Raw genomic sequence first — 26,650 nt, 5'->3', positions numbered from 1 at the left:
AAACCAAGACCCCGCGTCCAACTCACAGACGCAGCAGCAAGGGCTTCCCCAACCGGCTCCAAGCAGCGGGCTCTCCTCGGGTGCAGCCTGGTCGCACAGCTGTTGCCATCCGTTGCCACAGCAACCACGGAGCGCCGCACAGCTTAGCAAGCCGCTCGATGATTGGAGAAGGCAAGCGTCCATAGCAACCGCCAGGCAGCGATACTTGGAAAGCATTTGTTTTCTAGAAATTCTTCAGACACCCTCTCTCCCCAAAGGCACCCTTCACCAGGCACCTGTCCTAGTTCTTTAAATACATCATGCATTATCTTATTTAACATTTTTCTGCCGGTGTTGCTGTGAGGGTCCTCATTTCTACAGGAATTTTTAACTTAAGGGTCCTTTTACCTCTTCAGGAGGTCTGTGAACCATTAAGTTACACGCAAAAATTTATGTCCATTTACCCAGGATGCTCCATAACTGTAGAGTCTTAAAGGAGCCAGAACCAGAAACCAGGTTACCGGATGCCCAAGAAAGTCCAAAAGAATAACTGCTGTATGCATTTACCCCCATCTTCCTTCTCAGAGACTTAAGATAAAAAATAGTGCCGTTCCCAGATTCCATTGAGACTGTGGCCTCATTCAAATGCCTTGAGACAGCTCCCAAAGACTTTAACTCTTGACCTTTATTCATTCATTCAATAAATTATCTATTGATCACTAATTATGGGTCATACATTTACCATAGAGACACTTTTCTAGCCACTGCAAGATGGAAATTGTCAAGACAGAGTCGCTAATTTCTTAGAGCTCTCCTTATGGCGTGGGAGACAGCAGATGAACAGACAAGATCATTTCAGAATATGGCAATAAACAAAATTTGGGACATGGAGAGTGTCTAAGGTGATGAGCCCTTTAGAAAGGATGGTCAGGCAAGTTCACACTGAGGAGATGGTATTTGAGCTGAGACATGAGAAGACAACACCTATACAAGAGCAAGGAAGACAGCAACACAGGCAAAGGAAACAGAAAGTTAAAATAAATGAATATGGGGTGTTAGAGAAAATGAACGGCCAATATGGCTGAAAAGGAGAGAGCCTGTCGGACTGTGGTAAGACACAGTCAGATGGCCCTTCCCCTAGCTCTTTGAAGGACTGGCTACTTTTCCCTACTCCCTTGCTCTTCTGCCCCCTAGTTACACCCTATCACATAACCCGAGTTATTTCCTTCTCAGTCCTTGTTACATTTTATTGTCTGTGAGCTCCATGAAGGCAAAGACTGTGTCTACATTGTTCAAGAAGGTATCCCAGCACCTAAAATAACTAGCCCAGCATGGACACTAAGTAAGTATCTGTTGACTACATGAACCTTCATTTTACAATACTAGGAACTGGGATAGATGGTGAGGACAAGACAAAGACACCTCTGCCTTCATAGAGCTTAAATGCTTGCGGGATAAATGACTTACAAACTACGTGGGCAAACTAAATGTGTGCAGACTTGAATGATTTAGACTTTAAGTGCTGTGGGAAGCTGTTGAACAATTTCCTTGACAATTTCTTCATTTAATATATTTTAGTTCAATTTCACAAATTTGAACACCTACTATATACCAAGCACTGTGGTGTATGTAGTAGGTGCATACAGTAGCAATGACAAGGCAAGGACAACACCAGTCTTGCCTGTAGAGCTTACAGTCTACTGCCATGCTGTCTATTACAGTAGCCACTAGACACCTGTGACCACTGACCACTTGATATGTGGTTGGCCTGAATCGGAATGTGGGGCAAGCATAAACTCTGGATTTCAAAGACTGTGCAAAATGAGAATGTAAAATATCTCAATAATTTTCAACACTGATTTCATGTTGAAATGACAACATTTTGGATATATTGGATTAAATAAGATTATTTTTAAAATTAATCTCACTGTTCCTTTTTTTAATCTGTTAGAAAACACATGTTTTCTAAAACATAAACTACATATGTGGCTTGCATTATTTTTCTATTGGACAGCACTGGTCTAGTGAGAGCTTAATGCTAGTTGACTAAACAAGTGCTATCTTATTACAGATGTTAAAATAGACTTCAGTGGAGGCACGGTACGTAGCAAATTTCAAATAGAGGAACAAGAACTTACAAAGAAAACAGGATAGACAACTCTTAAGCCTTTCACACATGGAGTGTATAAAAGAGGCAAGAGTAGGTGACTAAGGAGGATTTCTTCAAAGAGACCTGAGCTGTGAGCCCCACTTCCTAAACTCTAGTCCAAAAAATAGGAGTTTGAGGGCACCACTCAGTAAGTTTAAAATACTAGGGTGCACAGTGGGCTTGTGTCTGAATCCCACCTAATTGTTCTAAAGAGCAAGACATGAGCGGACTAGCAGGCAGACAGCAGAACAAAGGAAGAATTGCTTGGTTGGGAACAACCCATCACCTTACCTCAGGGTTTATCAAGGGTAAAAAATGCATGAGTGCTTTCTATGGTGCTACAGATTTCTCTTGAGAAATGTGTAGGGTTATTCTGCGTCCTTTCTAAGAGAGACAGACACCTCAGCGCAGGGAAGCTAATGGTACTGTCAGGTTCCTAGGGGCCAAGGAAAAGCAAAGATCCAGCTAAAACAGCGATGCATTTGACCCCCACTAAGAGAACTGCAGGGTACAGATGCCCAGTGATGAGGGTAAGTTTTCTGACGCTTGAAAGTGCCCCACAAGAGGAAGTATTCTAATCACAGCAGTATCAGACAAGTAACAACTTCCTTAATGCCTTTTCCTCTCTTCCCTCCTCCTAATCTAATCCCAGAGGAGCCAGAAAACAGTTAGTTACCCAACTGGGGGCACAGGTATAGCAGCTGGCAATAAACCCAATTAGCAGACAACAGGAAAGAAAGCAGAAAGTGATGATGCTTTCATTCCCCAACTGCAGGTTTCCTGCTTGCAGCAGGCCCAAACTAAAAAAGGAGGGAGCCATAATTTTAAGTTAAAAGTTTTGATTATCACCTTGGACAGAACATATTAAGACTGTGTTTTGACACCCAAGAGGGTCCACAAAACTCTTGGCACCTGAGTTAACCCAGAGGCTGGAAAGCAATTTGCCCCACAGAGACATTTTAAAGAGACTAGAAGAAACAAATTAAGCTGCTTTATGACTGCGGCCCACAGTTACATACAAATATGAGACAGGCTATGAATATAGGCAGCGACATGTGCTACACTTGAAGAGTGCAGAACAGCAGAAGATGTATAAAGTTAAGGATCAAAGTGCACACTATCATAGGAAAATAGATTATCTAGTCACACAGCACCTCAGCCTCAGACCTAAGACTAGCATCTAAGCCCCCATCCCCCGAGGCCTTGCCAGGGCTGCTGAGACCTGAAGCCAGTGACCATGGCCGCTACTCCCTCAGAGCCCATTTGCAGCTGGTGCACAATGATGGAAGCCTACTTTGTTCTCAGTGCCAGGGAGACGGGCATGCAGGCAAACACAGGGAAAAACAAACAAACAAAAACTATCCAGAAATGGATATCCAACTGAACGCTAATTATGATATTAAAAAGTAGATCAAATTTAGGAATCATTTTTGTTAACTTACATGTCCCTTCAACCAAAAAAGCTAACAGGAAGTATGAAGACTTCTCCATTCCTAAGCTACCTGACCCCCAAGGAAACTCACATTTGGATCGGGTGTGAGAGGTGAGGTCAGGGCCTCATCCTTTCCAAGGTGTGAGCAGATAACTGGGTCAATGAGCAGATAAGACTGTGAAGACAGAGACTTCTTCAGACTTCAGAATGAAGTATGCCAGTAACCCTGAAGGCCCCAAGACACCAAGCCCACCTCAGCAATCCTGGTCCATGGGACCCATGCAGAGGAGGGCCCTGGGCAAGAAGCTGAGAGGCAGATACCCAGAAATCATGGACTCACCATTGTAAAGAGCCTTAGAGTTCAATGTGTATAAAACTCTTAGAACATAGTAGTTGCTCAATACATGAGCAGTAATTTTTCTTACTAGTATGAGATGACTCCAGTTCTGAACTTATTCCTTGTGTGGAGATTGCTACTTAACCTCTCTGTGTTTCATGCAGCTCCCACATCTATAAAATAGGGGCAACCACCCCACAGAATTGCTGAAGATTAAATAAGATAATAACATAAACCAAGGGCCTAACAAATGAAAGCTATCATTCTTGCTAATATTGTCACCATCCTTCAGTCTGTCTTCTTTTTGACATCACCTCTCAATAGTCATCCAGTGCTAGAGACAGAATGTTTGTGTCATTACTCAAAATTCACTAATCCCCAGTGTGATGGTATTAGGAGGTGGGCCTTTGAGAGGTGATTAGGTCATGAAGGTGAAGCCTTCATGAATGGGATTAACGCCTTTGTAAAAAGAGACCTCAGCAAGTTCCCCCGCCCCTTCCTCCATGTGAGGAGGAAGCGAGAAGAAACGCCATCTTCTCACTGTGAGGACACAGTGAAGTGTCCTCTCACAGTGTCTACACACAGTGAAGTGTCTTTCCTTATGAAAAAGGAAGTGGGCTCTCACCAGACACTGAACCTGCCAGCACCTTGATCTTGGACTTCCCAGCCTCCAGAACTGTGAAAAATGAATGTCTGTTGTTTAAGCCACCAGTCTCTGGTGTTTTTGTTATAGCAGCTCAAATGAACTAAGACACTCAGTCTCTGTCGAAACTCCTGCTCTTCATTCTCCCATTTATCAAGCTTTGACTGAGAACTCACTAAGCACTAAACATTATGTTAGGTACTGAGTACACCCAGAAAATAAAATGCAGTCCCTACTCCCAACGAGCTCAGAGTCTTTTTTAGGATGCTTACTTCTCACACCTTCTCAAACCTAAGATCAAGCATCATGCCAATCCATTTTTGAAGAACTAAAATTTTTTGGAAATCTCTTCCCGAATTAACCCAGAATGTGACTCCCAATAATAGTTTCTCTCTTACATGACAATCCTTCCAGTTTAAAAACCACCCACCATGGCCTTCTAAATTCTCCATTTTTCAGACTAACCTGCCCAAGTCCCATAAGCAGTTTCTCATGTGGTATGATTTCTAGTCCCTTTACATCCTAGTCATGCTTCATAGGACAAATGCCATTGGGCCAATGCGCTCCTTCACCAATCCTCAAAATGGAACACACGGTTCTTTCAAGTGCTGTGAGTAGTGTGTAGAGTGGAATTATTGTAAGAAAAAATTTTACTTCTGCACACTCTGAGACAGTGAGGTAAATAAACCTTCTCCTGGTTTACATTTTTAAAAAATCTAATCAGCCTCGTTTTGTGAGTAGCCACCATCCGAATTTCCTGTTGACGTTGGGTGGGGTGGCATAAATCACTGCCTTAAGAAGACTGAAGGTCTGCCTAAACTGAGACTCACTTCCCCTCCCTTCTGCTGTTTGGCCTTTGTCAAGGCTCCTGGCTGCAAATTAGAGAAATCTACTCTGACTAGCGTAAGCAAATAGGAGAATCTGTTGAAGAATTCAACTAAGTCATAGAACCTGAGGGCGGCTGGACTTCCTGGGCAACAGGAACCAAGGAGTGGAAAGTTAAGCCAAAGCAGGGCAGGTTCCTCTGTCTACATCTCTCTCTCTGGGCCCAAACATCCCTTTGTTTCTGCTTCTCTCTCTACATCTATGTCATTTTTCTCCTTTACCATAGACCTATCTTTCTCTACTTTTCCACCCAAATCTTACAAAATAGTCATCCCAGTGCCCCACGTATCCATCCTCTCAGTTCACATGCATCTCTAAGTCTCTAAGTGTGGTGGGTTAAATGGTGGCTCCAAAAACGATGTGTCTGTATCCCAAAACCCAGATCCTATAAATATTACCTTATTTAGAAAAAGGGTGTTTGCAGCTGTAATTAAGAGTCTTAAGATATCATGAATTACCCAGGTGGACCCTAAATCCACTGACCTTGTAAGAGACAGAACAGGAGAAGACACAGACACATAAAGGGCAAACAGCAATGAGACCACAAAGGCAACGCTTGAAGAGATATGGCCAAGGAAGCCAAGGACTGCCAACAACCACCAGAAACTGGAAGAGGCAAGGAAGGATTCTCCCCCAGAGCCTCCAAAGCAAGTGCGGCCCTGCCTATGCCTTGATTTCAGACTTCTGGCCTCCAGACTGTGAGAGAATAAATTTCTATCATTGGAAGCCACACAGTTGGTGGTGATTTGTTGCAGCAGCCATAAGAAACAAGAACACTAGGTTTTCATTTCAAATTCTTGGGAGAGAAAATCTGATTGGTTTAGGCTGACTCATCGACAAAACCATATCCCCTGAGCCCATTCGCTTCTGCCAGAGAGATGAGTCACAGTGGATGAACATGGCTGCTAGGGCCACTCCGGTATGGAGGGTGGTTGTCAGTTCTCAAGAAAGTGAAGGTGGGCTGGGCAGAGTCCCCAGAAGCCATCTACTACATGGGAGTTCTTCAAGTATCCAGGCGCCAGACTTCATCTTTCAGACCTTTCCTCCACATCCTGTTCGTTTACCATTTTTGGATCAGCTCTCTTTGCCTCTAATTTTTCACTTCTTCATCTCTGCAAATCTTCCCACTTCTTCCCAACTGCCCTGCCACCACTCCATCTCGAGCCAGCATCATATCTTGCCTTGGTCTACTGCCACAGTTCCCAAACTATATGCTGAGGCACTTCAGGGTACCACAGTGAACTCAGAGGGGCATCTCAGGTTATTTTATATCGTCATGGGAATCACAGCAATGTCTGTCAGAAACTACTAGCTTGAGGTGGTTCAGTTTTAATATTAGATTATTATACTGCTTCCAATGACCAAATCTTTTCAGAGCTGGGCTTTTAGTAATTTCACTTTCACCACGTGAAAGTCAGTGTGGAACAGGATATGAGACTCACGGTATCTGATAAGATTCCAAGGCTTGAAAAGGTGTGCACTGTTCAACAGGCACCAAATTGTTAGAACAGAAGTGCTTATTAAGGTATTTGGACCTGCTTACTTAGTAAATGGAGTTGTTTGTTATTTCTTTCTGCCCAGGGATGCACTGAAACAATTACTAAGACACTAAAAATATTGCTCACCTTTGCATTCTCATTTTACCAAGAGTCGGAGATGGAACCAACTCCCATTTCAAAGATGAGCCAAGCATCATTAATGCCCCCAGAGAAGAAGGTTATTGGGACCTTTCTGCACAGAATGACTTTCTGAGATCACCTGTTGGGTCACTTAGGAAATATGTTTGCTTTGCTTCCTCTTGTGGGAATGTCTAGTATGTTCAAGCTAACTCAAAAAAGCATATATTGAGCATTTAGAATAAAAAGCACGAGACCCAGGAAACCTAGGTTGGAGACTCAATTCTACCATCTATCACCTTCATGTCCTGAGGCTAGCTACTTCACCTCTCTGAACCTGTTTCTGCAGCTATTTAAGGGCGTAATGCGGTCACTCAAAAAAATGTTATTTATAAGCCTACTCTGTGCTCAGTATTGTTCTATACTGTGAAGCAATGTTCTCAACCTTTTATTTCATTATTGGTCCTCTAAGGAGACTTCTTAGACATTTTTGGTCCTAATTCTGCCTCCCAAATTTTAATACCATGTATACACTGTATATCTGTTGGTGTATCGTATATAAATCTGTATAAAAAGAGTGAGTTTTTTGCCCCCTCAAGAACTACTTTTTGCCCCCTAGGGATATTATCGCCCCTGTTGAAAATGCACACTGTAAGGAGAGAGAGGATATTTCTGCTCTCACAAAACCTATATTCTAGCATGAGAAGTTGGATTAAAAATAAACAAACAAGTATCAGATGGGAAAAGTGCTTGAAATAGTAAAATAGGATGTGCTGATGGAGAATGACTGAGGTGATGAGCCAGAGGCCTCTCTGAAGAGGTGACCTCTGTGGTAAGATCTGAATGACAACAGGGGCAGCCAGGCATCTTCAAAGGAGGAGCCTCTAGGGTGGTGGCCCTCTGCTGGGCACCAGCTGGATGAGAGGCAGCAGAAGGGCTGAGCACGGTGAGCTCGGGTGACACCGCCACAGCCATCGGAGCGTGGTTTTCAAGACTGAGTGATACAGCAGAGGAAAACACTTTGGAAATAGTAAATTACTGAATGAATGGTAGGGATTATTATGTGCAAAGTGCTGCTTTTAGGCACTATGGGCAGAAAATGACTAAGCCCTGGCCCCTGCTGTCAAAAGAGTTGTTTCTGAAAAATGGCTAAAGAAGCTGGATTCTGGGAAAAGGTTTAAACAACCAAATATATGAGATATCTATCTATCTAGATAGATAGAACTAGAAGAGAGAGAAACATTAGAAGTAAATAAATGGTACCCAATATTTCTGAAGTGCTTAATGTGTGCTTCTGTGCAGAGTGCTTTACACATGAATCCTCACGACACCATGGGGTTATTCTCTTCGTTTCACAAGTGAGGAACAGAAGCTCACAAAGCGTAAGTGACTTGCCCCAAATCACACAGGCAGTAAGTGGCAGGACTTAGGTCTGTCTGACTTGAGTCTAAGGTCTTAACCAAGATGACACAACTCCCAGTTTCCCCACCTGGTTCTTTGTGGCACTCCATCTTCCATGCCCCTCTGATATCAGTGATTTATATTTATTCAATTTGTAGAACTGAACTTCTCCTGCTAGGACATCAAACTCAGCTCAACAATTAAAGACTAATTACAATGCTATTACAGGGCCTAGGAACAAAAACTGTCCGCACCATGTTTAATTACCCACTGTTTTGCTTGTAGGGGGAAGATATATCTTATCTCAGGCCCTAAGGATGACCTCATGTCCTTAGTCAATAGAGTCAAATAGGGTTGGAAGAGAGTTTGAAACCAGATTTTGTTCTGTCTTGGACTTCCTAAAAATGCAAATCCAAGAACGGCCAATGGGAATATACTGCCAGTGATTAACTGCCAAGAGGAGCCCCAGAGAGAAACACTTGTCAAGAGAAGACACCAGACACTTGCTGTGTCTGTTGGCCTTGAGACACAATTTAAAGAATAGTATATGTGAACACCCAGGATCTGGGATTGATTCGTGATACAAAAGTGTCATGCGGCTCTGGAACCAAAAGTATGCGGTAGAGAAGACCTACAGTTTAAAAGAGGTGGAGCCAGAGCTAGTGTGTGAAAAATTCTTCCAGTCATCAGGCCTGCACAATTAATTGTCGGCAGAGGATTTGGTTCTTGTCAAGATCCCGGCAAAGTAAAAATCATCTCCTATTAGGAAAATACTTGATAATGCAGTTATACAATTAGAGATGCACTATGTTTGTTCTCCTTTTTTTGGATGAAAATCTCACAAAATAGAATCCCTGTGTTTGTAGGGCCCAAAGGTGTAGCAGTACCACAAAGAGCGAATATGTCTGCTTGTGAGGTAGCAGACAAAGATATACATGCAACTATCAATAATAAATACACCAATTTACACCAACCATGCTAGAGAAAAAAAACCTGAACTACCTATTCTCTCTAGAAAATGATACTATAAAAGCACTGGGAGAGAAGGCACATAGACATGCAAATATTAACGTGTAAGACATCACAAAATAGCACTGTAATACATTATTACATCCAACAAACACAAGGGTGGTTAAGAAGGGCAAGACCATCGTTGGCTGCAGCTGTGAGTAAAGCTTGAGAGGTTGAACTTAAAGTGGCCATTGAAGGACCCGTAAAATTCTGATTCACTTATTAATATGCCTCTGATGGATTCATCAAATATTGTATTGAATCTTCACACTAGAACAGGTCATGCCAGTCACTGGGGGGCCACTGAAAGCTCACAACCCCATCATCTATTCATTTAACATACTCACAGCTATTCATGAGTATGTACTCCATGCCAGGCACTGGTGATGCTGCTGTGAACCAGCAAGAGCCCCAGAGAGCAGAGGAAAAGGAGGGGTGAGGCTCCATATGGGGGCCACAACATCCCCATAAACAGCTTGTCAGGGCTTCACCACGGTGAAGATGACAAATTCTGAGATAAAACTTAGTCTTAGATACTTGGAACGAAAGAACTGAAAGCAACAGAGCCGGAACTACATAGAGGAGAAAATGGAGATGGGCTATAACTTTGATTTTAGAGGGAAAAGGTTGCAACAAATCTCATACTCTCTTTTCTGGCAAAATGAGGAAGGTTCTGCGAAATGCCCAGTTGACCTAGAAGAGAAGAAAGAAAGGTCTGATTTGAGTCCATATAATAATTTTGCTCTGATAATTATATCCTGTTACAGAAATGGAGAGGAATATATAAGAACTCATCCATTCATTCATTTAAGCACAAATTTCTCAAACACCTATATATTCAAGACTGTATCAACTGTGTCAGATACCAGGGATAAGAGAGGAAAATTCTCAGTTGTTCATTTTCCAGCTAGACTAAACATAAAAGGGTACAACCTCCATGATAATGACATGAGAAGGGGGCCAGTAGGAAGCAGACACTGAGCCAGTGGTCTTTCATTAGCTGTCCAGCCTGAACGTTAGGAGGAAACAACCAAGTCCAATTTGAAAGTAGCCCATTGCCCTTGTCATCTCATTAGACCAACTCTGAGGCTTCAGAGAGTCCTCAGCCCCAGGCCTCATTAGAAAAGCAGATGGACATATCAGAGGGGTTAATGGCAGCCAAGGATGACCCCAATATGATTTGGTCCTAGCTGCTGACCCTCTAGAGATGGTTATGACTTTGAAAACTGAGGGCAACAACTTTTGGTGGGGAATGAACAACAAGGTAAAATCTAAAATTATGCTAGAATTTAAGAAAATAATCCTCCCGACAGAAACAGAAAAAAAAAAGAAGAAATGAAAATTTAAAAAGTAGTAGCAACATGGCTATTTATACAATCAAATATTGCCCACTTGCACTAATAAAGGTAGTCGTGGCATGGATAATACACCAAAAAAGAGTACTTCAAAATATTCTTAGCTATTCTACTAATGAGGGCAAAATTGGGAACCTAGCAGAGGAACATGGCTGATATATACATGGGTGGATAGTGCTGTGTGTGTGTGTGTGTGTGTGTGTGTGTTTCTTGAGAGCCAAAATAAAGAGGACATAAAGTCGAAGTCCACATGGATAGAGTGGAATTATATGATGTGTTCTGTCCATGTGTTCTTCCTGTTCCTCACCAACTGTCTTGGTCTGCCAGTGTCTGCACTTTACCACCTAAACCCTTAATAAACAGGCTTTACCTCTGCAGCTGGCAACAGAGTTATCAAAGTAACGTGAGATTGAAGCACTCTATACCGTGGATAAATGGGATTCCCAAAGAATGCAAAAACACCAGTTGCGGCTCTTATCAGATGAGCTGCGGATGTTTCCCATCCCAAAATAACTGTTCTTGTTCCACTCTCAGTAAAACAATTTCATTATTTAGGAGCTCAGGAAATAAAAAATTTCCAAATCAGTGGTGACGATATCTGCACAGTCTCTGCCTTTTTCCCATAACACAGCTTCAATGAGCTGTTAACAGTTCAATATGCATAACTATGCAAAGAGAGCATTGGTCTTCCTGATTTATTAAGCCAATGACTTATCCAAAGTCTTGCTTGCGAGCACTCTCGGACCCGTGGTTCCTGCTCTCCCCACTCTTGTTTCCGCACCTCTGTTAGCCCTTCTCTTTGTCTAGTGTTGGGCACGAAAATGGTCCCTGGTCTAGATTGCTTTATGCATTCCTCACCAGGCTGCCCAAGAGACTTTTCACAAATTGCTCGTGCACTTTAAACTTTAATAATGAAGACTGTGGACTTATATGAATAATACGCAGATGGAATTTGAAAGCCAATTTCTTTTGCTCATTAAAATTTAGGACAGCCATATTATACAATCAAACACAACAGACTCATTTCACATCTTGTGACATGGACAACTGGCTCTCCTAGGCAAGAAGGAATTCAATTTACATTTAAATGCTATTCCCGGAGTATGACAAAAGCTCTCTGCATTAAAGTTTGAAGTACTTGAGGTTTTTAGCCAGTGCATTTTAGAAAGTGTTTGTGATTGAAGTGCAAGAAAATGAGTGAAGAAGCTAATACCTTGATTGCAGCCTGTGAGAAACCCTGAGCCAGGGGAGCTGGGATTCCTGCCCCACAGAAACTGTGAGGGAAGAGATGCTGCTGTTTTAAGCCACTAAAAAAAGGAAAATGAGTGGATGCTTTGTTAAACACCTACACACACTTCTGGGAAAGTGTATTTTATTTTCTCCTCACCTTCTTTTCCCCTCTCATCTTTTCTAACTTGATAGAAACTATGCTGCAAGTGGACGGGTCCTATTCATACCAGACTTTAAGCCATGGGTAGCTCTTTTTCCCAGATAAAGCCATGACCAGGAGAGGTACACATCCCCAGTGAGGTGTACACGTCACTCATGTGCACGTGAGCACACACACACACCCCACACACATGCACACATCATTTCATTTACTCTTCTGGGGGAAAAATTACTTTAAGAAAACACCCATTTATTTTTGAGATAAATTAATTCCCCAAAACCAACAAATATAGAGTAAGGGAACTAATATTTACTATGGCAAACAAGGTCATTTGGTGCTAGCACCAGAAGAGACTTGAATTCCACATCTAGAAATTTAAACATTACTGTGTGTGAGGAACCATTCTGAGATTTCTGAAGATGGAGCTGACGTAAACCAACCGTTAACTGACAGTAATAGGAATAATGAAGTGGAGAGGAAAGGAAATGGAATCAGGGAGACTAGTTAGAGAACAACGGTTATAGTTGGTGGAAAAAACAGCACAGAATAAACCAGAGACAGTGTGAATGAGAGAAGGGGAAAAGCACAGAGCTACTGGGGCAGAAGCACCTTAGTAACTGATGGCTTGTCGGATGGAGGATGGAAAAGAAAGAGTAGATGCAGTTTCTAGTCTTCATGACTCTGTGTGTGATGATGCCATTAATCGAGATAGGAAATACAGACGGGAATACAAGTTTGAGGACAGGGAAGGGTAATTATATGCTCACATTTTTTAAAGTTTGCTTATACTATTGATATGACATGATGAAAATGACACTTTACCTCTGTGATCTTCCTCCCCAAAACCCATAACCCCAGTCTAACATGAGAAAAAACATCAAATTCCAATAGAGGGACACACTACAATACACATGACCAGTGCTTCTCAAAATTGTCAAGGTCATCCAAAACAAAGTCTGAGAAACTGTCACAACAGAGAAAAGCCCACATAAACAGGATTACTAAAAGTAATGTGCTATCCTGGGTAGCATGCTGGAACAGAAAATGACATTACATAAAAACTAAGAAAATCTGAGTAAGTGATACACTTTAGTTAACTGTTCTAAAAAATACAATTTTTTTTAAAGTTTGCTTATTAAAGCTTTTCTTTTCAAATTAATTAATTAATTTATTTATGGCTGCATTGGGTCTTCCTTGCTGCACGCAGGCTTTCTCTAGTTGTGGCGAGCAGGGGCTACTCTTCATTGTGTTGTGCGGGCTTCTCATCGCAGTGGCTTCTCTTGTGCAGCAGGGGCTATAAGCGCACAGGTCTCAGTAGTTGTGGCACGTGGGCTCAGTAGTTGTGGCTCGTGGGCTCTAGAGCGCAGGCTCGGTAGTTGTGGCTCACAGGCTTAGCTGCAACACGGCATGTGGGATCCTCCCGGCCCAGGGCTCGAACCCGTGTCCCCTGCATTGGCAGGCAGACTCCCAACCACTGCACCACCAGGGAAGTCCCTTATTAAAGCTTTTGATATATGCTAACCCATCATGGGAGCTGGGGGCACAGGGAACTAATAAGTTCTTGTTCCCCACCCGCAAATACTCCATTACATTAGACCTCATCCCTGCTAACTCTGTCACCTCCCCACCACCCAGCTGAATGAGAAAATTGACATGGAGGAAAGCAACTCATTGCCTACCCTTAAAAGCTAGAGTTCCTGGCACTAATGTTGAAATTAAGAAGGGGCACATATGGGTGAGATAGCAATGTGACAGCAGAGGGGAAAGCTGACCTGAGAAGAGCATTTTTTTTTCCAGTGATTGTGTCAGGGCTGTAAACACTATGATCATATACCTGAAAGCTCTGTGCTTTCGGATTTCATCCAACAAACGTTTACTCAGCACTTAGACAAGCTGTGTACTGTGAGGTGCTAGGGATACGGGGAGGAATACACCACAGCTCCTGCCCATAAGACGCCCACAGTCTACACTAGAGACAGGATGGCAAATGATTACAGTACATGGTTAGAGCAGGGATGTTATGTATTAAAATGCAAAAAAAAATCATTTTGGGAGTGGCTAAGGAGTTAACAGTGACTTCCTTTTACCTAGGAAGGTGGTCAGGGAGGGCCACATCAAAGACTGAGCTTTGAACTGGTGCTTCAGAGATAAGTAGGCTCGGACTTCCCTGGTGGTCCAGTGGTTAAGATGCAGCACTTCCCATGCAGGGGATGTGGGTTTGATCCCTGGCTGGAGAACTAAGATCCCACATGGCGCGCAGCACGGCCAAAAAAAAAAAAAAAGACAAGTAGGCTCATGCCATATTAAGTGGGAGGATTCAGCATTTGCAAAGACATGGCAACATTCAACTGCACGGTGTACTTGGGGAAGTGGCAGCCAGAGTTTCAGGTATGGACTTACTACCTGCGGGCTGTGAGAAAGGTCAATCAGGGAGGAGAAAGGCTAGAGTTAGGGAGACCAGGTAAGAAGCTACTGTAATGATGCCAGCTGGTGATGATGAAACTCTACACTCAGGAAGAAATATAAAAAATGCCCCAAGTATCCTACCCTCTCACTCTTCCATCAACACATTCAAGCAAAAGAACCTGAGTCCCCGATGTCTTCTGCTCTTGGCAACGCAGGAAGGCCTGGCATCTGTTTCTTGGCTAGAGGTTGCCAGTGTTCAGGCCTCCTCTCGTTAGAGAATCCTGGGGTGCAGGCCCATGCCTGTTTCAGAATTCACCAAGGAATTCCACACGCACCCATCTGCTAAGTAACCCTTCCTTTCTCCCCAGTACAAGTCCTCTCAGCTCTGGATGTTAAAAGGGGGCCATGCTCAGTGCCTGCCTGGGAGCACTTTGGCATAACTTCAAAAGCTGCAGAGATTTCTATCTATCTTTTTTGTTTCCAGGAAGATGTGGTCAAAGCCACGGAAATGCAGGCTTCTTTTTCCCTTGAAGGTGGGTGAAAATAACCTATGGCAGATACTTTGCTTAACAAAGTCAAATGGTCTCATGAAACCTCAGGGTTTGGTCTCAAATTCTCACTGTTGTTGTCAGTTGATACAGTTCAAAGAACTCAAGCTCTGTAACCGGGAGCAGCAGTTCCCGTTAGGATGTAGGCCCTGCAGCTTTGCTTTCCTGGTTGTTGCTGAAGAGAGGCACGTGGTGGGATAGTGAAGGGCACAGACTCTGTAGCCGCAGACTTGGCTTGGGATCCTGGCTCCATCACATACCAGTGATATGACCGTAGTCAGCTGGTTTACCTCTCCATATCTGTTTCCCCATTTGTAAAAATGGGTACAATAAGAGTACCCACTATGAAGGCTGCTGTGAGGATTAAACATTATACTCTAGGTCAAGCACTTGTACACGGCCTGGCACATGGTAATTAAAGTTAGCTGGTAGGTGCCTTTTGCAGGGCCCACCTGCACCGGCTCCACCCTGTGCCTCTGGGTGTGTTACACTAAAGCAGCACACACACAAAGTACCTGCCGCTTGTACAGCTAGAGGTTAGGGGCAGTGGTACATAGTAGTTAAGGGTTGGAATTCAACTGCCAGGGTGTGAATCCCAGCTACTCCTCTTCCTAGTTGTGTGGTCTTAGGCAATAACTTACCCTCTCTGTGCTTCAGTTTTCTTACCTGTAAAATGGAAGTAATAATAATAACTACCTCATAGAGTTACTGTGAGGCGCAAATGAGATTCACACATAGTGCTACACGTGGTTAGAGTTCATTCATTCTCACTGCTGTATACTAGACCATTTTGCAAATATTCTGATTTATTTATCCATTCTACTCTTGATGGAGATTTCAGTTGTTTCCATTTGGGGGCTATTGTAAGTAGTGCTGCTATGAAAATTCTTGTACATGTCTTTTGGTGCAACTATGTATACAATTCTGGGTCAAGTGGAATTTCTGGGTCAGAGGGTATCAGTTTTAACAGATGGGCCAATCAGTTTTCCAAAGTGGTTGTTCCAATTTAAATCCCTGCTAGCAGCGGATGAGAGTTCAGTCGCTCCACATACTCAACGACATTTGGTATTTTCTGACATTTTCATTTTACATATTCTAGTGGATTTGTAGCACTATCACATTGCAGTGTCAATTTGCATTTCCCTGGTTGAACACCTTTCTGTGTGTGCATTAAACACCATGTCTAGCATATAGTAAGTATGCAACTACTACTACTATTATTATTATTATTCTCTGGTCACCAAAGCACAACTTTTCAAATAGGGACCTGGACAGAGACTTCTAGAAGTTTCTAGACATTTTATACTCTCTTGATCCACCTTTTATATCTCCCATGTATGCCCTTCCCCATGTCTCCCACTTCTCTTGGTTAATTTCCCTATTAATAACACTCCATGACTTTCCCACAGTCCAGACATAATGAATAAGAGGAACTAGAAACCAGGAGAGACTTCTGACCTCCACCCCAAACAGGTTCCCATCCCTGCTCAGGTGTGTCATTTCCAAGAAGAGCAAAACAATCCTCACTCAGAGGCTCTAGACCACCCAGAATCTCATCCATCTGACCTCACTTCCCTCTGGACTCTTCCTGATCAATGGTTTTCACAACTTCCTCATTATTACTGCCTCTGGTCCAAGCCAGAATTGAATTTTTTTTTTTTTTTTTTTACATCTTTATTGGAGTATAATTGCTTTACGGTGGTGTGTTAGTTTCTGCTTTATAACAAAGTGAATTATACAGTTATACATATACATATGTTCCCATATCTCTTCCCTCTTGCGTCTCCCTCCCTCCCACCCTCCCTATCCCACCCCTCCAGGCGGGTCACAAAGCGAGCCGATCTCCCTGTGCTATGTGGCTGCTTCCGGTGTGGAGAAAAGGGAACACTCCTGCACTGCTGGTGGGGATGTGAATTGGTACAGCCACTGTGGAGAACAGAACTGAATCTTTAATGCCTTCCATTAGGAAAGATGCATCACTTGATTTTTAAGATGCACACTCAATTCCCCCTCGCATAGCCAGTATCCTTTATGCATTTGTTAATGCATAAAGCCACATACCTCTGAGGAAAATTCCATGATGTCCCTAAAACAAGAAGACAGTTAAGCTCTATCCTCAGTTTAGTCCTTACTGGTAAGCTCCAGGAGAGGAGAAAAAAAATGGCATTGTATAATTGGGGGTAGAGTTGCATCTTACAAGATCTTAGCAAAGAGGAAAAAAGGAAGGCAGCTTTATAATCCCAAATCAGGCCAAAACTTTTTGCCCATGTTTATATAAAATATTCTTCATTATGTAATGTAATGGACACATTTTTATTCTCTAAGTAGCTGGGTAAAGACTTCCTCTTAGATGAGACCCACCTTTCTTGAAAAAATTTCTTGGTGTACCCTATGGAATAAAATGTGGGACCCCTGCCACCAAGGACCTTGAGAGGCAAAAATACTCTGGATAAGACAAGAGAACAAATTTGCTCCTTTGTTGAAGGGAACAGAAAGAAAGAGATGGATGCTAAAATGCCAAAGACATGGTTAAAGGCCACTCCGTGTAATATTTGACCGTTTAAGTCTTCAGGAAAGGTGCTTACTTCTTTAAATGCATAGTGCCAAGTGAATCTTTTGTGGAAATCCATGAAGGAACTGAGATTTGGATGCAGGTCCTCACAGGGTAGAATTGAGAAAGTCTGAATAGAGGAGTCACAACAAGGAGGCAGAAAAAATTAAGCAAGGGCTCTGGACTCAGTCAAGCTCAGAGTAACCAACTTGTTGTGATTTGTGTAGGATTTTTCCAACATTAGCATTGGAAAGCTCGCATTCCAGGAACCCCCTCTGTCCCAAGCAAACTCTAATCAGGCTGGAAAATTGAGGATGAATTAAGTTTACCAAAATTTCCTAAGGCCAGGGAGGTCCCAGTTGACAACTAAATTATAACTTAAATAGCACACATACTGTTCAGCTTTTGTTTTCTAAGTATGACTTCTTCTTATACAAAAACGTATACACAGAAACACAAATACCGAAAGTGTACACTAAAATTAAAATCAAATCTCCTGACAAGCTAAATCCCCCTTCTGATCAGTAATTTAAGTTTTTCACCATGGTTTACTTAAGAGTTTGCATTCCTTTGTGCATGGAGAAAGATCCACAGCTTTGCCTTCAGCTCCTGCTTAAACCCCCCAAATCAGCTGCCTTTCCACTGGAAGACCTTCATTCTGATCCTGTACTTTTGTGAGGGAGAGAATAAGCAGCAGAGCAAGAGGTTCCTTTCTGGGACTCCTCTCATCCCCATTTTTCTTCCCCCAACATGTATGCATGAAATGTGGAAGAACTAACCTAGTAAGGACTTGTTTGTTTTTAAAAATCTGGGCCCAGTGATCTCCTGAGCTAAGATTAATTATGTTTTCAATAAGTTTAACTCAGATTTTCAATGTTTGTAGTCTTAGAAACCAGGAGAAATAATTTATTAAGAACATGATCTCATGTCTAAACATTCACTCAGTCCACGGACTCCTAAACTAGAGTACAAATCCCAAGAGTCAAATCAGAACTATACTTCAGGCTAATGGGATTAGAATAAAGCAGTATAATCTAGGTGTGTGTTAAAGCAAGGCATGCCTGGATTTTAATTACAAACCTGGTAGGAACTGGCAGTCTGGCCTTGGTTCTATTCTCTGAGAATGAGGGGTATGAGAGAATGAAAGGAATCAAGAATTTGGGCCTGAACGTTTGTAGCAAACCGGATGAACCCAGAGGTTATCATATTAAATGAAGTTAAGTCAGACAGGGAAAGACAAATATCATATGATATCACTTATATGTGGGATCTAAAATATGATACAAATGAACTTATTTACAAAACAGAAACAAACTCACAGACATAAAAAACAGATTTATAGTTGCCAAAGGGGAAAGCGGGGGGAGAGATAAATTAGGAGTTTAGGATTAAAGGATACAAACTACTATATATTAAACAGATAAGTAACAAGGTCCTACTGTATAGCATAGGGAACTATATTCAGTATCTTGTAATAAACTATAATGGAAAAGAATATGAAATAGAATATATATATGTATAATTGAATCACTTTGCTGTGCACCAGAAACTAACACAACATTGTAAATTAACTATACTTCAATTAAAAAAAAAAAGAATTTGGGCCTGAAGAACTAAAAGGATGAGGTAGTAGCCAATTGAGATGGCTATAGGTAGAGCAAGTTTAGGAGGAAAGATCAAGAGTTCCATATAGGATATGTTAAGGAGAGAGTTCTAGATTGGAAATATAAGTTTAGGACTCGCTGACATACAGTGAGGTATTTAAAAGCTGTGACCAAATAACATCACCAAGGAAGTGATGGCAGAGAGAGAAAAGTCTGTATGTCCACGGGTACACCTCAGGGGTTAGCTGACCAATACTCCCTCCACGCTCCCTCTCCCTTGCACTATGCTCAGTCAATCCACCACAGCAGAAGGTTTGGCGCTCCTCCATGAGAAGCCAGCAGTGCTGTAGGACAAAGAATTTCAGGCTTGGAGATAAAAGATGGACTCGGGCTCGGATCTGCCACCCAAGTGTACTGTCTTAGGCAAATCACTTAATTTTGATGAGCCTCTGTTTCTTCACCTGTAAACTGGAGATAACATTATCTCCCTATAGAATATCTGTGAGTGTTAAATAAGTTGAATAAAAATACTTCATAAGATGCTTTACACGCTACAAATTAGTATCATTTATCTCATAATCTCTGATAACTGAAGGAAGAAAATGCTGTGCTTCTGTGATTACATATAAAGTTTAGGATGGTATCTACCCAAGTTTAAAATGCATAACCCTTTTGTTTTTGCTTTTGTTTTGGTACGGGGGCCTCTCCCTGTTGTGGCCTCTCCTGCTGCGGAGCACAGGCTCAGGATGCGCAGGCTCAGCGGCCATGGCTCACGGGCCCAGCCGCTCCGCAGCATGTGGGATCTTCCCGGACCGGGGCACGAACCCGTGTCCCCTGCATCGGCAGGCAGACTCTCAACCACTGCGCCACCAGGGAAGCCCCGCATAACCCTTTTAAAGATATCTTTTATCCTTATCAACATTCAAAATGCACATACCCTTTGATGCAGCAATTCCAACTATCCTAGAGAATACAGCTGCACAAGCGTAAGGATAAATGTGTTAGGCACTAGTAATAATAATAAGATATTAGAAATTATATCAGTAATGGGTTGGGTAAATAAATCATGGTACATTCATACAGTGGAATACTAGTTGTTAAATGTAATGAGAAAATGTATGTGTACTGACATGAAAAGATGCCCATGCTATTTATGTAAAATAACAGCAAGCAAGCTGCAGACAATATGTACAGCATAATCCAACTTGTTTTACATGTCTACGTATTCATATTACACATTTTGATACACACATAGCAAAAGAGACTAGAAGGACATGGGCCGCACTATTGAGAGCAGTCACAGGGTCACTGAGTGTGGCTGAGGAGTTCATGGCCCTCTGAGGAATGTGAATGGCAGACACTGGAAAGAATTACTTTCACTTTCTCCTTTTGATACTTTGGAATTCTTTGAAGTTTTATAACAAAGGAAAGCTATCTTAAAGACATACCACAAACCAATCCCTGTACCCTGAGGTCCTTAAGAGGGTGGGTGCATATTTCCAAGTCCAGAAGAATGCCTCTGTTGGGTTCCTGGTTATATTTCAATTCGGCAAGCCACAGCTTTCCTTCCCACCAAGGCATGGGGTAACATAGTGGAAGCAGTCCATTGAGGGGAAAACATAGGCCCCAAAGTAGGGCTACTTTGGGAAGGAAAAAGAAAATGCAAATATATTCTGAAAACAGATGGTGTCTGGAAGAGAACGTGTGTTTGGCAACAAGAAGGGAAAATCACAGGGGGAGGAGAGAAAAGCAGTAAAAGAGAAACAGCCGAAGGAGGTGGTAATTAAGTGTGAAGCTGAAGATTTCCAAGGGATTTTTCAGCTTTGGCAAAAGTCAGGCCTCTGGACAATTCTGCTGAAGTGTGTAGACATTGCTTTACATTTCTTTTATTTATTAAAAGTATTCCAAGAGAGCAGTAGCTCTGAACCATGATATCCTGAAACTAGTTTGTCACCAATGTTTCAAGTATTAAAATGTTCAAATAACGTACTTTTAGTCACAGTTAAAGAGGCCCCAAAGTTAGCCCACTCACTCAGTGGCATCCTAATATGTTTCCTGGGGTGGGAGACAAAGGGTGGAGTCACTGCTAATGTTGAGGGAGTTGTGTATAACCCACAGGCTACCTGTCTCACCATGTCCTAACACTGTCCCTATTCTTCTCTGGGCTCTGGAAGTCCCCACGGGTCACTGGTGGGACAGGCAGGACATACATTGGGAGATTTGTGACAATCAAGAGTCATGCCACATCCCACCTCATTTATAGTATGAACTAAGGCACAAGCATCTGAAATGTCCAATAACAAAGAGATTAACTGATGAATTATTTTGCACTAAATTGCTTGCTATTGCAGCTGCTCAGAATGTCAAAGAGCACCTAGGAACTATGACCGTTCCAGCAGGGAACAGCTGTGGGGGCCAGAGGCCAGCTCCCCTATCAGTGAGGGAAGGAAGTCCTTATGTCTGTATTGACCCCTCCTGTCATACCAGTGACGGTTCACAGACAGGATTACAAAGGATAGGTTTTGCACTTGGTCCTAAATAATCTTTTAATGTCACAAAAAGCTGAGCCACAGACAAGAATACATTATGACATCTCAAATTATCAGTTCTACCTTTGGGATAAGATGTATTCCATGCATCAAACTGAAGGTCAAGAGATGAGTCTTTTCCTCCAGATATGGTCAAAACCTTTCTGGGTCTTATAAAATGGGGCTTGGAATACAAGTTTACTCTAGCAGGGAGATTTTGGATTGCATGAACTCTAGACATTGGATATCGAGGGCTGAGATTCCATACCAAGCTCAAGTTTAACCTCAAATTATATATATACATATATGTGTGTATATGTATGTATGTATGTACATATAGTATATGCATATGTATGTTGCCCAGGGGCTCAGTTTTGGACAAATTAGGTTTGAGATGTCTATTAAACGTCCAAACAGAGATGTCAAGTAGGTGATTGAATATATGGTCCTAGAGTTAAGGAGAATGGTCTAGGCTGGAGATGTATATTTGGGCATTGTGGAAGGCAGAACAATGTCCTCCCAAGGATGTCCATGACCTAGTCTTCAGAACCTGTGAATATATTACCTTACATGGCAAAAAACTTTGCAGATGTGATTAAGGGTATGGAACTTGAGGTGGGGAGATTATCCTGGATTATATGAGTGAGCCCAGTCTTATCAGATGGGACCTTAAAATCAGAGAATTCTTCTCAGCTGTGGTGAGAGAGAGAGACAATGAAGGAAGAAAGTTCAGGGAGATATGACGTTGCTAAGGAATAAGACAAGCTAAGGAACGTAGGAGGCCTCTAGAAGCTGGAAAAGATGAAGAAACGAATTCTCCCTAGAGATTCCAGAAAGGAATACAGCCCTGCTGACAGGCTATTGTAGCCCAGTGAGACTGTGTCAAACTTCTAACCTAAAAAGCTGTAAAATAATAAATTAGTGTTGTTTTAGGCCACTAAGTTTGTGGTAATTTGTTACAGCAGCAAGGGAAAACTAATGCCAGCACCATAAATATATAGATGGTATTTAAATCCATACAAATGGAATAAATAGAGACAGAAAAGATAAGAGGTCTTGGGACTGAGCTTTGGTAAATTTGAATATTAAGTCAGGGAAATGAGAAAGACCCAACCGGGATGACAGAAAAGGAGTGGACATGAGGTAGAACAAGAAAGTGGTATTCTAGAAGCCAAAGGAAGAGTCTGCATCGTCTGCTGCTGAAGGGGGAGGTAAAATGAAGGCAGAATCAGCAAACAAGACAGACAGAATAGGGAGAGCACACGTGCTCAGGCCAGTTGATACACAGAAGGAAAAGAGTGAACCCTGGTCCTCAGCACTCAAGCCACAACGATGGGAGAGACACAACAATGGTACCCACTCAGAATGCAGACGTTTTCATATACAGGGACTCTAGTCACCAGCAAACATGGCCCAGCTACAATCCTGGGACATTTCCAAACAGATCAGCACTCTTTCCCCATGGGGGAGAGTAGGTGTGACAGTCAGTAGCAAGAGGAGGAGAAAGGAGCAAGAAGACTTTCAACTTTCCTTTACAGACCTACACTACGGTCTCTCTTTTTACCATATGATGTAGTCTGAGCCGTCCAAGGCCCTAACTTGTTAAACCGCATATACCCTAAGTCCAAGAAAGTTAACATAATATCTCAAGAGCAGGAAATAGTTTTTTCTTAGGAAAAAACATGAGATCATCAAAATAAAAATACACAACCTTCCAGGACCTGACATTCCACGTCAGTCATAGCTTCAGAGACGACCTTTTATGTTTTGCCTTTCTTCACCTCAAAACTCATGTGAGGTAATCATCTACAAACGAACGACTGAAACCATGCATGGAGGACCTTGTAGCCTGAGACAAATATAGCCCATGTAACACTGCCTCACACTGACTTATAATGATTTGTTTAGGTGTTTATCTTCTCCACTAGACTTACAAGTCCTCAAAGAGGTGAGACTGTGCCCTTTCATCACTGAACAGTAAAAACAATAATCCATTAACTTCCCATTCGTTGAACTAGTAATACGTGTCAGACACAATGCTAATTATTTTCAGCCATTTGATCTTCACACAAGCCTATAAGATAGGTATTACTTACTCCATTTCTCAGATAAGAAGCTTGAGATTCAGAGAGGTGAAGAAACTTACTTCATAGTCAAACTAAGTCAGAGAGTAGCAGAGCTGTCCAATGCCAAATTCTTGCTGAATAATGCTGCCTCCAAAGACGTTCACATCCTAATTCCTGGAACCCCTTATATGGAAAATACTACTTTGCAGATGTGATTAAATTAAGGGTTTTAAGGTGAGGAGATTATGCTGGACTATCCTGGGCTCAATGTTATCACAAGAATCCTTATAAGAGGGAGCAGGAGATATGTTGAATAGTAGGAGATGGACAGCAGAAGCAGGAGTTGAAGTGATTTGAGGTAGGAGCCATGAACCAAGGAATGCAGGCAGCCTCTAGAAGCTGGAAAAGGCAAGGAAACAGACTTCCCCCTAGAGCCTCCAGAAGGACACAGACCTGCCAATACCTTGATTTTAGATTTCTGACCTTCAGAGCAGGAAGATAATAAATTTGTGTGGTTTAAGTCACTACGTTTGTGGTAATTTGTTACAGTAGCAGTAGGCAACTGATACAGTGCTCTTTGCCTCTGTGCTTGTTTGTCCTTACATCCCCATGACCTAAGGGAGTCAATGGATGTTTGCTAGGTGAATACGAAGGAGGAAGAGATTTTCCTCTAAGGCTTCTCCCACCTGGCCCAACCTGAACTCCTGACCAGGAGAATATAGCCTTCCTCAAAGAGAGGCAGGCAGAAGCAGCCAAAGTATATCTGGGGTGATATTATGTGTTTTCCTAATTGCTAAGTCGAATGGATATGCTAGTTGAAGCGTGAATCTCATTCTATGCCAGTCATTGTGCCCTTGGAAGACATGACAAAATGCAACCTTAATTTACAGCTGTGAGCCACAGGGCTGAAGGAAGGTAGAAGGATGAGGGGAATTGGATATTTTTATGTTCTACTTCCTATAACAGTACATTAAACATCACAATGATTCAGCTGAAATTATAAGCAGCATTAGTAAAAAGACGAACAGAAATCATACTTTATAATCTAATTTCATTATAAAAATTATTTCATAGCAAATTAGAGCAATGAATACACTTGTACATACAGCAAATGCATATAATTCTACCTTCCTCTTTCTCTGAGACCATTATGGTCCATTCTTTAAACAAGGAAGATGATATCTTCTCTATTAGTATCAATAAGGAGACAGTTTTTCAAATTAATAAATTCAATACACCCCATAGGTTAGCTCCTTAAGAAACAAAGAGCTGAAAGACTGAACACAGTTTAGATTTCACAAGTGGCTCATCGTGCCATGAAGGATTTTTTTCCCCTTTCTGTATCCCAGTTTCTCGAGCCAGGTTAAAATCCTACACTTAGTAAAAACTTCAAAACAGCTTTTGATCTTTTAAGAACAAGTATTAACATAAGCAGAACTAAGCCAAAGCAAAAACTAAAAGCAATTGTTTAGAACTGAATCTCAAATTCACATACACTTGTATTCCATAATCTATTTGTAGTCGACACAGAAAGGGAAATAAATTATTGGGTAGATCTAAGGTAAAATCAGTCACTGCCCTCGGTCTAGACCTTCTGATTGGATTGGCAATTCCCATGGTGTTCCCAGCTTGCATGGTTTTGCAGCCAAGGTTCCCAGGGGTCCTCAGTGGCTTTGGAATCTGAATAAATCACACATACTAGGGGTCCATTAAGACCACAAGAAACTCAATTTATTTGTGATCTGAGACAAGATTTTATTACTTCTCAGATTAATAGTTAAAAATGTTTTGCTTTTCTACCTCAGGGGTATTAGTTTGATATATGAGACAAGGAGATTATTAAATCTTCAGTGCCTTCCAAAGATGTAAATTAAACCGCAGCATCTCCTTATAGCCACCTCCCCTGTATGAGCTGGAGATTTATTATTAACTTGTCACTCTTGCATGCTCATCAAAACAAACAGCACCATGATTAATCACACCTGTTTATTTAAGGGTACCTGTCATACCAACTTTTTGTGGACAGGATATTACAATCTCCTGATTTCGTGGCAGAACTATAGCTAAGGACTTTTAGAGGGGAGGAGAGAATCACTGTCCTCTCCCAATCATTCCCATAAATACATCTGAAACAAAGGTGGCCGATATGCAACCGCATAATGTTCTTTTCATTTTCAATGAAGCTGCACTTCATTTTATTTCCCCTGCCTATTCACAGACATCACGTTGGCTAATTCTGTTCATCTGGACATCTTTCGAACACTTGAAGAGGTCCAGCACTAAATGCACATAAAACTCTAAAATTCTCTTTTCAGTTCTGTCACTCACAATTCAATTGAACAAATACAATATTTAGTAGGTCCCTTCCATGTGGCAAGCAGCAAGTGTGAATTTATTCATTCATTTCTTCATCCAATATTTATTTAATGTCTTTCATGTGCCAGTAATGGTACTAGGTATACCATTCACTGTTCCTTGGCCCCTCAGAGTTTATAACCTTGCTACCCACTTCCCAAGGCATTTGTCTCTCCAAATTATGAAAACAGGAGAGAATGGACGGACAGTGAGAACCTGGATAAGGGAAGAATAGCAGAGCGTATCCTTAAGGTAAGGTTGCACGAAATAGACACTGAATTGAACCAGGATTAATAAGACATCTGCAAGGTTCATTCCCTCCTCCTGGTCCAGTGTGGGTCTGCAGGACTGAACTACAGTGAAACCATGGCATTTCACTTCTTTTTCTTCTCCC

At 41.9% G+C, this 26,650-nt stretch overlaps 2 protein-coding genes across 2 annotated transcripts in view; both read right to left on the bottom strand.

Annotated features, from left to right (window-relative positions):
* Positions 1 to 26,650, bottom strand: part of HYDIN (HYDIN axonemal central pair apparatus protein) — a 431,085-nt gene that overhangs the window by 380,826 nt on the left and 23,609 nt on the right. The window lies entirely within an intron of this gene.
* CMTR2 (cap methyltransferase 2) overlaps positions 10,036 to 26,650 on the bottom strand; it is a 40,254-nt gene continuing 23,639 nt past the window's right edge. Inside the window, exon 4 of the transcript XR_003001904.1 lies at positions 10,036 to 10,146. The gene's annotated coding sequence lies outside the window, so the exon portion shown is untranslated. The remainder of the gene's footprint in view (positions 10,147 to 26,650) is intronic.

The sequence above is a fragment of the Neophocaena asiaeorientalis genome, unplaced genomic scaffold, assembly GCF_003031525.2.
Source record: "Neophocaena asiaeorientalis asiaeorientalis breed wild unplaced genomic scaffold, Neophocaena_asiaeorientalis_V1.1 scaffold40, whole genome shotgun sequence".
Classification (NCBI taxonomy): Eukaryota; Metazoa; Chordata; class Mammalia; order Artiodactyla; family Phocoenidae; genus Neophocaena; species Neophocaena asiaeorientalis.
This window is presented reverse-complemented; position numbering and strand designations above follow the sequence as displayed.